The following is a 13369-nucleotide window of genomic DNA, read 5'->3' as shown; positions in this document are numbered from 1 at the left end:
ACCATGCATTGATCATGAAGGGAATGCGTCGGTCATGAAGTTCCAAGAGAAGGAGATGCTTTCGGATAGTGAAGTCTAGAAGTAGCATCAACTTGGGTCGAGAAGTTCTCCCAGAATATTTGCATGGTTGTTCACCAGCTAAGTTAAGCAACTGAGAAAAAAGAATTATCTTTGTATATTTGGAAATGGTCTAAAACCTATTTTGGTCCTGTTCTTTAGGCTTTCGTCCACATTAGTCATTGATGGTACATTAGGTACCACTATTGCTTGGTTGCCTAATAAAGTCACAATATGCAAACAATTTTTTTCCTAACTTGGTTGAAGTATTTTATTTGAATAATACTATTAATATGGTTTATTAGTTAATGTATTATATGAGATAAAAATGATGATGTTTTTGTTTTTATTTGGTGAATGAAATGGCAGCACATGCAACAGCTACACATAATGGGAAATATAATTGTATTGGATGTTTTCCAAAATAGGAAAACTAGAATATACTTTTGATGGTGGTAACTTTTAATCATATGAATGTTCTTTTTGGATTGTGTGTACTCCATTTTTATGGGATTGCATGAATTTGGAGTTCACTCATATATGTATTTCGAGAACAAAAATGTTGGTTCAATTATTATATGATAGAATTTTGAAGATTCTATGTACATTTAAGTGAAAAATAACTTTTGATCATATATGGGAAAAAAGCTACAAATGTGAACAAAAAAAAATAATAGTTAAGATATAAAAGTATAAAGTATAACACTTTTGGCAATGCTATAAAATATAAAAATTATGCAATTGAGAGTGGAATTTTATATCACTTTCCGTAACGTTGAAAAACGCTATAAGTTTTTTGACTTTCAATAACATGGACTATGATAGCGTGGAGAAAAATGTTATAAAAGGATTACAATAGTGTTTTTTTACATGCAAGAAATCCTATAAAAATGTTTCAATAGTTATTTTCTCATGCTATTAAAAAAAAGATAATATGGTTATCTTAACATTTCTTTTCGTGCTATTAAAAATGCTAAGTTTTGACTTTTTTTTTTTTTTTTTCATGTTATTAAAAATGCTATGAAAGAGAAACATAGCGGCTTTGGCTTACGCTATAAAATGTTTCCATAACATGATAATTCTGTAATAAAGAATGGAATTTTTATAGCACATGTAATTGCAGGCAACAAATGCTATTAAAAGTCTTAGACTTTCCATAGCATCGCCTATGACAACATCTCCAAAAACATTATTAAAAGTCTAGGATAGCGTTTTTGGCTTGCTATTATGTGTGATATTTTTTGTAGTGTGCTACATTTTTTTAAATTTATTTTTGGCCTCATTATTATTTGTACAACTAGCCCTAACAAAAAATAAAAGTTAATTTTGAGGAAAATGAAGGAATTTGTCCCACATTAGAAGATTTTGCATTGTCAAAGAGGTATATAATAAAGGAATGTAAAAGGGACTTCCAAATTGTGGTTGAGTTGAAGGTAGAAAATTTCCTAACATGTGTTGCCGCTATCATACATCCAATCAAACGAGCTTGGTTTACCGTGCTTGGTGTAAAAAGAAATAACATTTTTATTGTATTCATCTTTTTTACTGCGCATTTAACTTTTTTACTACCTTACCTTTCTCTTTATTTTAATTTAAGGATTTACTATTATATTACCGTTATTAGAATCAATTTAACTTTTTTTTTTCATTGGTGGGAGATTGTTTGGAAGGACTTTGGGCCAATGCTCATAACAAAAAAAAATAAAAGTTAATTTTGAGAGAAAGGAAGAAGTTTATCCAACATTGGAAGACTTCGTAATGTCAAAGAAGTATATATATAAATACATAGAAGGGAGCTTCTGAATTTTGGTTATGGTTGTCGCTAGGGTTTTGCGATGTGGAGTGGCCGACCTAGTTTCTAAGAGGGCAAAAATGGAGTCACCACCAATCTTGATTTAGAGGACGTATGCTAAAATGGTTTGCAAACAATTTAGTCGCTAGGCATTTTTTTCATTGGTTGGAGTATGCTAAAATGGTTTGCAAACAAAAATAAATGGTTCAGGAGTCTTTGGGAAGGTATTAACATCCCACAATACTCCTTCAAAGAATGAACTTTATTTTGGCCATCCAAAGTAAATTCATCACCTCAAGAATGTTAGATAATCAACCTCTTCAAACACTAATTTTCATCTTAGAAAAGTTTTTTGTAAAAAAATACATTCATGAAAGAACTTTTACCAAAACCCTTGTTTATTTTTCTTATTTTAAAGAAAATATTATTTATGGAATAAATTTTTATTTAATTTATATATTTTAAAGCAAAAGTATGAAAAGAATTTTACTATTTTTTTATTGTGAGAAAAATAAATCTTGTGAAATAAGTTTTATGTTTAAGTTATTTTATTGGATTGATTTTAGAGAAATTAAAAATTTACTTTTAAAGAAAAATGCCTCTTATAAAAATATATTTTTTAAATGCATATTTTTCAATAAACAAATTTTCGTTATTAAAGAAATCAAAGAATATGTGAAAGGATAAGAAACTTTATACGAAGAAAATACTATTTACAAGAAAACATATTGAAATCAAATCTTAGTCTCTTCAGAATTTGGATTTATACCTCAAGAATCTCAAGTAACGACCTTCCGAAAGTTTAAGTTAAATTGTCGGAGAAAACTTTTTTAAAATGCTAGAACAAGGTGTTTATCAACACAAAAGGAAATGCATGGACAATTATCAATGAAAAAAAAAAACAAAAACTTCACAAAAACAACATTTAAGAACATTATTTAACAAAATTTCATGGCACAAATGTTTCAAATAAATATAATGATGATAGATACAATTGTCATAAAATAATCATGCTTGTACAAAATTGAATTTTTTATAATAACATAATGAGTGAATGGAAAAGAAATATATCAATATACATATATAAGACAATGTCATGATTTTTCCTCTTTTTCACAAACAAGGCAAAAGACAATGTCATGATTTTTCCTCTTTTTCACAAACAAGGCAAACTCAACTTTTTTTTTTAAATAATAATAATAAAATTGATATGAAACTTGAATATCATGAGAAAAAAAAGTGAATTTAAAAAGAATGAAAATGAAAAAAAAAATGGAAAAAATTAATGAACTTTAGAGAATATGGAAAACAAAATTTATAGAAAACCCGAACCCTTTTAAATTAGAAAAAATTAAAAAAATTAAATTAAAAGGAATAAATAATAAAATTGATGGAAGATTGTGTGATTGATTTGAAAAATTATGATGTGATTGATTTGTAAGATTTTATTAATTCAATTAAAACAATTTTGATTTAAATTTTCCATAAAGAAAGATTTGAATATTCAAAAGTTTATCCTTCATCTAAAATAAATAAATTTTTATTTTAATTAATAAAAAGGAAAAAAAATATTTCAATATTAATTACTCAAAATTTTATTATTTTATCTAAAAAACTAGAAAGTTCTAAATTATGACAATGTCACAAAAATTAACAAAAATAAGAATGATGAAATAATATTCCAGAAAAATTTAGGGGTGTACAGTGGTGAAAAAAGGAACTTTTCCACACGTACATGTCGTCGTTGTTGTTCGGTCAGATGGGTTTGGGTAACCATACACATGCATACTACCTTTCTCTTTATTTTTACTAAATGGTTGACTATTTATTACTGGTTTCAAAATTGATTTAGCAAAACACTTTTTTTCATCTGTGGGAGATTGTTGGGAATGACTTTGGGTCAATGCCAATAACAAAATATAAAACTTAATTTTGAGCAAAAGAAATTTGTTTGTCCTAAGTTGGAAGAGGCATGGAAGGAAGCTTCCAAATAGTGGTTCTAATGAAATGATGAACTTTCTCCAGACACACATAACGTTTTTCTAATTCTTGGGTGGATCATTGCCAACAATAAAAAATAAAAGTTGATTTTGAGGGAAATGAAGGATTGTCCTACATTGGAAGATTTTACAATATCAAAGGGGTATATATATAAAGACATGTAAAGAAGCTTCCAAATTGTGGTTGTGGTGAAAGTAGTTGTCCATATTATCGAACAAGTTCGGGTTACTATGCTTGGACATATAAAAAAATAAATTTTTTATTGCATTTAAATTTTTTACCACATTTCGATTTATTTTTATCAACGGATTTACCATTTATTACCAATCGATTTAGGAAAACATTTCTTTTTCATTCATGGGAGATTTTTTGGAATGACTTTGGACTAATGCCATCACAAAATATAAAGGTTAATATTGGGGGAAAGGAAGGAGCTTGTCCTACATTAGAAGATTTTTCATTGTCAAAGAAATATATATATAAAGGCACGGCTTCCGAATTGTTGTTGTGGTCAAAGTAGGAACTCTCCCCACACATGCGCATTGTCGTCATCATCGTCTAGTCAAATGAGTTTTGATAACCATGCTTGCACGTATTACCTTTCTCTTTATTTTTATTAAAAGGTTTAAGACGTTCATTACCATTTTCAAAATTGATTTAGCAAAATGTTTTTTCCTTTATGGGAGATTGTTGGGAATAACTTTAGGTCAATGCCAATAATAATAAATAAAAGTTAATTTTGAGAGTAAGGAAGGAGTTTGTCCCACATTAAAAAAATTTTGCATTGTAAAAGGGGTATATATATAATTGCATGTAAGGGAGCTTCCAAATTATGGTTGTAGTGCAAGTGGAAACTTTCCCAACATGTGTCGCTACTATCGTCTATGCAATTGGACAAGTTTAGGTAATACTGCAGTTAAATTTTTTATTACCTTTCTTTTTATTTTTACTAAGAATTTACTATTTATTGTTTTTTTCAAAATTGATTTAAACATTTTTTTTTAGTTCATGGAAGATTGTTGTGAATGGTTTTGGACCAATGCCATTAACAAAAAAATAAAAATTAATTTAGGCGAAAGAAAGGAGTTTGTCCTACATTGGAAGATTTTGTATTGTAAAAGGGGTATATATATAAAGCCATGGAATGGAGCTTCCAAATTGTGGTTGTAGTGAAAGTAAGAACATTCTCTACATGTGTGCATTGATGTTGTTGTTGCGTGATTGGACGAGTTTGGGTAACCATGCTCTCGCATGTTCTATATTTCTCTTTATTTTTATTAATGGGTTAACTATTTATTACTATTTTCAAAATTTATTTACCAAAACTTTTTCTTTTTTGTGGGAGATTTTTTGAAATAACATTGGGTCAATGCCAATAAAAAAATAATAGAAGTTAATTTTGAGGCAAAACAAGGAGTTTGTTCTACATTGGAAGATTTTGCATTGTCAAAGGGGTATATATATAAAGATATGTAAGGGAGCCTCCAAATTGTGAATTTGGTAAAATTTGAAACTTTTCCAACATGCCACCGTCTCCGTCCATCAAATCGGACAAGTTTAAGTGATCGTGCTCGGACGTAAAAAGAAATAATTTTTTTTTATTGTGATTATCTTTTTTACTGCATCTAACTTTTTTACTACCTTTCTTTTTAGGTTTTTTTTTAAAGGATTTACTATTTATTACCATTTTCAAAATTTATTTAGCAAAAAAAATTTTCATTCGTGGGAGATTATTGAAAATGAGTTTGGGCTAATGCCCATAACAAAAAAGAAAAGTTAGTTTTTGGGGAAAGAAAGAAATTTGTCCCACATTGGAAGATTTTGCATTGTCAAAGGGATATGTATATGTCACTTACACTACCCCAAACATCTGACTGCATTTTCCAACTGAAATGGAATTGTACATCCAAAATACTGCCCTAAGAAGATATGATCCCAAGCGGATACTTGACATGTGTACCCCCTCTTCCGGAGTTTTGAAGAGACATATGCAGAAACCTTAAACCTTTCTTCTTCTTTTTTTTTCAATCTACTATTTTTGAGCAATTTTTTGTTTAGTTACATTATGTTATTTGACGAGTGCACGTTAGAGATTGGTTGACTTTTTGAGATTCCGAGATCATGCTATTTTTGATTTTAAGGCAACGGGTTCCACCATGACACAATAATCTGTATTTGGCTCATTAAATTCTACTTCTCTATTTGGAATGAGAATATCTCTTAATTTAGATCATTCATTGGTAATCTCAAAATAGATAATCAAAATATAATATCTCTCAAAATTTCTCCCCAAAAAACTATTCAATGAAGAATAAAGCACGATAACAACCCAATTAAATTAAGAAACAAATAAATGCATGGCTTAAATGGTCCCTAAATGCAATTGCCCTTTTTTTTCGTAAATTTTTGTACCATTACCAGCTTTTGACGTCTTGATCTCTGAAAAAACAATGCCAATACATCTACTACTGGAATGGACTTGAACCAATTTTCTTATGTACAAAATAAACATAAGAATCTCCAGTTGGTTGAGTAGTGAATATAGTCTTCTTGCCAAAAACTAATGGTTAATCAAACTCTTCGAATTGAAGTCATCAATAGTGAAAATAGGGGGATTTGCACTTGGTGGAGGACGAAGTAGATCTTGAGCTACTTCCGAACTGAGTCTTAACTCCAAAGTATCTTCACTATGGATGTGCAAACTCTTGTTTTTAGACCCAATGTTCCGAGCCCTTTTTCTTCTCCATTGTTAACATTGGTTGTGATGAGATTCAAATCTCGAGCGGAAGCATGTGAACGCCTTGCATCCCGCAAATCGATTTTTACATAAATAAAATTAGTGTACTAAAATAGAATATGTGTAGAATAAAGATGTGAAATAACATGCTTTAGAGAAAGGAAAGAACAATTATTACCTTTATAGATTCTGAAGCTCCTAGAACAATCCTCTCGATATTCCAACGAACGACTCCTCCAACGATCTTGAGCACGAATGTCTCCTCGAACAATCTTGAACACGACCACGATAATAACATTGTTCTTCTCAAGGATTTCAATAGAAGGGTAGGTGGTATCCAATGATTGGAAAAGGGTGAAGAGGAAAAACCTTTGGGAGAGTAGAGAGGATTTCTTTTTGTGGCTTAGGGAAAAATTTGCACAATCAATACTTTTTTCAAAAGGGTCATAAAGAAGAATTTATATAGAGAATGGTCAACCCCCTTCTCCAATTTTTTTTTTTTTTTTTTTTTTAAATTTTCTCTTGTATATAATTAATTAAATATCACATCTATAATCAATTACATATTAATCATATTAATATACAATTTCCTCAAATGATTTGAACAATTCAAATCGTTCCTCATTAATATATTTTAGTGAGCTAACTTGGTGGACTTGTAGATCAGAAGCTCCAATGATATGAGATTAATTGTCTAAACTCATTAACGAAGTTAATCAATATTCGTTAATTGTGGGTACACTCCATTAAAAACCCACAGCTGCACTCTTCTCACTATAGATATATTTTTATGTTAATGGATATAGACCAATGACAAGTTAGTCCTTCATGAGTGTTTGTAACTCCAACTGGGTCAAATTAACGTTTTACCCTTGGGTTACCTCTGACTCCTTAAGTACCAGTGCTCTTCTAATGAACAACTTGTTTATGGTCCAACCAATAAATAGAAACCCCCTCTCGGGACAATGAGACGGTAGGTCTCTTTATTCAAGTCCCAGAGACACCACTTAAGGGAACACTTATCTACTTACCCTAAAGACGAGAAGGAGTGAATTCCATCTTGTATTATTATGTTCTCAGCTCCCCGCTCGCTCTTGTCCTGAAAATGGTAAGCTTGTTGAGTCAGGAATTGGACACTTTCACCCATACAAATCAAAGGACAATCCCTTGTGAACAGGAGTTTATAATATAGTTAGGATTAAGACTAAGTTGCTAGCTCATCCTAGTAAAATAGAAACCTAACTAGTCATTGCATAGGATACCCCCACTAGCATGTCACCTACATGAATGTGTCAGATCATTACATTTGTATCAAATACAAAGTGGGTCATATCCATAGTGTTATCAGCATAAGTTACTCAGCCTTATCCCTATACTATAGACCCTTTATGTTTTATCTTGAACATTGATCCCTGTATGCCTCCATGTACAGTTCAAAACTCATAAGGTAACCTTGTGATAGAGTTAACATTCAACATACGGAAGTTCTTAGGGTCCTAAGAACTGTAATTACATCAATTTTAGTAGATTAGTATGCATGTTCATGATAATAACAGAAATAGAGTTTCAAGAATACAAACTTTGATGATTTCACTTAATTATTCCAAATCTCCATGAATTTCTTCTTCAATCTTCGAAGTAGACTACCACAAAATTCCTCTCTACTAATCTCAGGCCTTAGATTGAGTGGTGGAACTCAAATTGAGAGAGAATTTTGAGTTGAAGTTGGAGAGTTTATAGATGAAAAAATTGACAGAATGTTATCTCTAAAAAATTCGATGTTGCATGAACTCTTTTTCTGAAATTTGATCTCATATATATTGAATTTATTCATGCAATTAGATTTAATGAGAAATTAACATTCAATTTCCCATTAAATCGCTTGCTCAGGTGTTGAGTAAATGGATTAAATGGGATGATCCCACTGTCTACTTTCCAAATTTCATAATTTTTTAATTTTAACTAAATTAAAATAAGTTAATTGGAAATTTAATCCATTTCTATTGTATTTTTAATTTAATTTGATCAAATCACATTAAATCGAGAGAAAATTGATTTTTTTTTTTCTGAAAAAAATGAAAAAAAAAATCAATTTCAATAATTAAACAATTTAATTAAGTAATTAATTTAATATCAAATATTAAATTTAAATGCCTAATTTAAACATGAATCATTATTCATGTAATTAATATTTAAATATTTTCAGCTCTCCAAAACCGTTTAATCTGTTAAATAAAAGTTTAATTATATCACATATAATAATCCAAACTCGAAATTGAATTTGAACATTTCAAATTCTATAAACACGTTATTCTAAGGTTTAATCCTTTTACGAGCTAGTGGAGGGACCTAATGGACCTACAGATCATGAGTTCCAACGATCTTAGATTAATTGGTTAAACCCTTTAAATCAAATTAATCAATATTCATCAACTACCGAGACACACCACTATAGCTTTGTAGTTGCAGTCTACTCACTGTAGATATATTTCTCTTGATTTAACCATAATCAGTAAGTCGATCCTTCATAGGTTGTTCATATTTACAGCTAGGTCAAAATTACTGTTTTATCCCAATAATACATTTTGCTTCTTAAGTCTCCATTGACCTTATAATGAACAATTGGTTTATGGTCTTACTAATAAACCGGGTCCCTCTCATCCATAGAGAGGGCGGGGCCCCTTTGTTTATGACCAGAAATCAATACTTAAGCGAACAACCTATCTGCTAACCCCAAAACAGGTAGAAGCGAATTCCGTCTTGCAGGTCTATGCCCTAACTATCTATCCAGTTTTACCCCTAAAATGGGAGGCTTATTGAGTGGCGATATTGAACCACTCTCACCTATGCAGATTAAAGGATAATCTCAAATAAAAAGAAGTTCATAGTTAGCTCAAAATTGAAATCGAGTTACCTTAGGTCATCGAATCGAAATAGTCAGTTTTAACAGTAAATGGTTGTTAACAGTAAACATCTTTTGCATAGGATTCCCCCACTCTTTTGCATAGATCGAGTTACCTTAGGATCACTTTGTTTGTATCAATATACAAAGTGGACCGCATCCATAGTATCCCCAAAATAAGGTACCCAACCCTATCCATTTAGTTATAAACCGTTTTGGCTATATACTCAAACTCGATCCTCTTTTATGTCTCTACATAAAGTTTAAGTATTCATGTTATAACAAACATTTACATGTTATAACTTGATCGTCCAACATCCATTACGATTGAAAACAAACATTTACAGTAAAACATACAGATTATACAACTTAACATAAATTACAGCATGCATTTGAACAATAAAAAGGGTTTAAAGATTATACCTTTGAAGAACTTTTCTTCACGTAAATCCCTTGAGCTGTCACGAACACTTCGAACAATCACGAACTCCTCGAATAGCAACAAGAACTTGAATAAAAGGATGAAGGACACTACCACTTGGTTTCCTTAGTATTCTCAGGGTGAGAAACCAGGAGTGGTGGGCTCTGGCTATTTTGAGGAGGGAGTTTTTCAATTTAGAGGAGGAAGACGATTGAGGAAGGAACTCTCTATCGCATAAGAAATGCTTTTGTCGTGTAGAATGTCACAAGTCGAATATCTCTTAGCAAGGAAAAATAAAATCTTATTTTATTTATTCCATTTTGCCATAGAGAATTGCTTAACCACCCACTAAGGTGGTTATAGAGAAAAAGGTTTTAATTATCCAAATAATTAATAATATAAATAAATATGATAACCAACTTATCATATTTTATTTATAACCTATAGTTTTAACATTGCATCATATACAATATAAACTATAGTTATTTTTCTCTATTTTATGGCATTTAATATGAATCATATTTGTATTAAATGAACATCTATAAATCTTATTCATAGAAAATATATTTGAATCATATTCAAATATTTATTCCTCCAATTAAATAATAATGTATCAAATACATGACATCAATTATATCATATATAATTGAATCAATTTAATTATATCTCTCTTATTAATTTGAACAAGTCAAATTAACCCAAAAACTGACTCTCAACTAAATCTTTTTGAGCTACCAAGGGGATCTTATGGACATGTAGCTTGAAGCGCCAATGGTACATAAATAATTAATTAAACTTTTTAATTACATTATCAACCATCCTAAATTGTTGGGCACTCCACTAAAGATTGACATCTTCACTCTTCACACTACAGATATATTTTTGTGTCCATTGGATTAAACCAATAAACAGTACGATGACCCTTCACAAATTGCTCGTAATTACAGTTGGGCCAATTACCGTTTTGCCCCTATAGTTACATCTAACTCCTTAAGTACCACTGATTCCTCTAATGAACAATAGATCATAGTCCTACTATGACTAAACCCCTTTTTGGCCAAGAGAGGGTATGGTGCCACATGGTTCAAAACCCGGAGTCAGCCTTTAAGGGAGCAATTTATCTACTTACCCCTGCTTCGGGGAAGGAGTGAATTCTATCTTGTGTAGCTGAGTTCCCAGCTCCCCAATCAGACGAATCCCCAAAATGGTAGGGTTGTTGAGTCAGCGATCTGGCCACTTTCACCCATACAAATCAAATTACCGCCCTCATAGACATGAGTTCACAACACACGCAGGATTAAGGTCATATTACCTATGGTCATCCTAGTGAAATGAAAGTCTCTATTATGAACAGCGTTATATAATGATACTAAGAATTTCATGGTTCGGTCTTATACAAACTTCTTTGTATAGAATATCCCCACTCTCATGTCTAATACACGAATGATCAAGATCAGATCATTTGTAGCACTTTATAACATTTGTAACATTTATAAAGTCGGTCGTACTCGTAGTGTCACCAGGATAAGGTACCTAGCCTTATCCATATACTACAGACCATTTAGGTTATCACTTAAACATGATCCACCTGTATGTCTCCACATACGTGTTTAAGTTACAACAATAACCTTGGATGTTAGTTTATTGGTTTGTGGTTAATGAAATTAAAATATCACATATTTCATAGGCACGTTGAATAAAATATCAAATATTATTAATCACATACAAGTTTGTTCATACAATGTTTACAAACTATAGGACCACATGTATTCACATGTATTCTCCCACTTTCCCTAGATTTATGAAGCTTATAATCCTAGTTCGACTAGGTGACCCTCGAATACTTTAGTCGTGAGGGCCTTTGTAAATGGACCAGCTAAATTGTCTTTTGAGGCTATCTACGTGACGATCACGTCTCCTCAGTGTACTATCTCCTAGATGAGATCGTACTTATGTTCGATGTGCTTTTCTCCTTTATGGCTTCTTCGTTCTTTTGAGTAGGCAACTGTTCCACTGTTATCACAATAGAGGGTGATTGACAGATGCATATTTGGAACTACTTTCAAATCGGTCAATAACTTTCTAAGCTATATTCCTTCTTTGGCTGCTTCACATGTAGCTATATATTTTGCTTTCATAGTGGAGTTAGTAATACAACTCTGATTTATACTCCTCCAAACTATAGCTCTTCCATTCAGAGTGAATACTGATCTCGAAGTTGATTTCCTAGAATCCACGTTGGTCTGAAAATTAGAAGCAGTTTATCCAGTAAGAATCAAATCCTTAGAGCCATACATAAGCATATAGTCCCTCGTTCTTCAAAGATACTTGAGAGAAGGTGGAGGTTGGAGGCTAGAATATTGTGTAATAAAATTCTCTTTCCCTAAATGGGCTATAAGGATATATTTATATGGAGAACATTTAATCTATTCTCTAAGTATTTCCCTTTGTACTCTTAGTGCTAATTAATTAAATAATCCTTATTTAATTAATTGGCACATTAACTAAATGACCATATATTAAATATTATTTAATATATGTACATTTAATTAATTATCATAAATATCATATATTTATACTAACCTTCAATCTCCAGAATTTCTTAGTAAATTAATTAACCATTAATTAATTAATTAACTAAATCATATTTAATTGGAGTTAATTAATATATAAATATCACGTATTTGTATGTATACATCTCTTTATGAATCTAATTCATATATAACTAATATTTGAAACTTATTCAAATATATCTCTCTTACATAATTTGGATTATAGATCATATCTATAATTAACCATTATATATTAATCTCATAAATATAAAATTCTCTTATTTGATTTGAATGATTTAAATCATTCCTCATTACTATTCTTTAGTAAGGGGAACTTATGAACCTATAGATTAGAAGCTCCAATGATGTGAGATTATTTGATTAAACTCCTTTAATTTAATTAATCAATATTCATTAACTACTGATCACTCCACTAAAGACTAATAGTTGCACTCTTGACACTGTACATATATTTATGTGTCCATGGATATAACCAATCAATAGAGTGATGACCCTTCACAAATGCTCATAACTACAGTTGGGTTAAAATATCATTTTACCCCTGTAGTTACATCTAACTTCTTAAGTACCACTGATTCCTCTAGTGAACAAATAGTTTATAGTCCAACTATAAACTAACACCTCTGAGGACAGTGAGAGGTCGAGCTTCATTGTTCAAGACCCGAAACCAGCTATTAAGGGAGCAATTTATCTACTTTCCCAATGAATAGGAAGGAGTGAATTCCATCTTGTGTAGCTATGTTCCCAACTCCCTAATCAAAAAATCCCTAAAATGGTAGGCTTGTTAAGTCGGCTATCATGGCTACTCTCACCCATTAAAATCAAAGGATTGCCATCATAAATAGAAGTTCACAACTCACTCAGGATTAAGGTCAAGTCTCCTATG

This window comes from Benincasa hispida, chromosome 8, assembly GCF_027475165.1.
Source record: "Benincasa hispida cultivar pf3 chromosome 8, pf3_genome.v1.1, whole genome shotgun sequence".
NCBI lineage: Eukaryota > Viridiplantae > Streptophyta > Magnoliopsida > Cucurbitales > Cucurbitaceae > Benincasa > Benincasa hispida.
Note: the sequence above shows the minus strand (reverse complement) of the source record.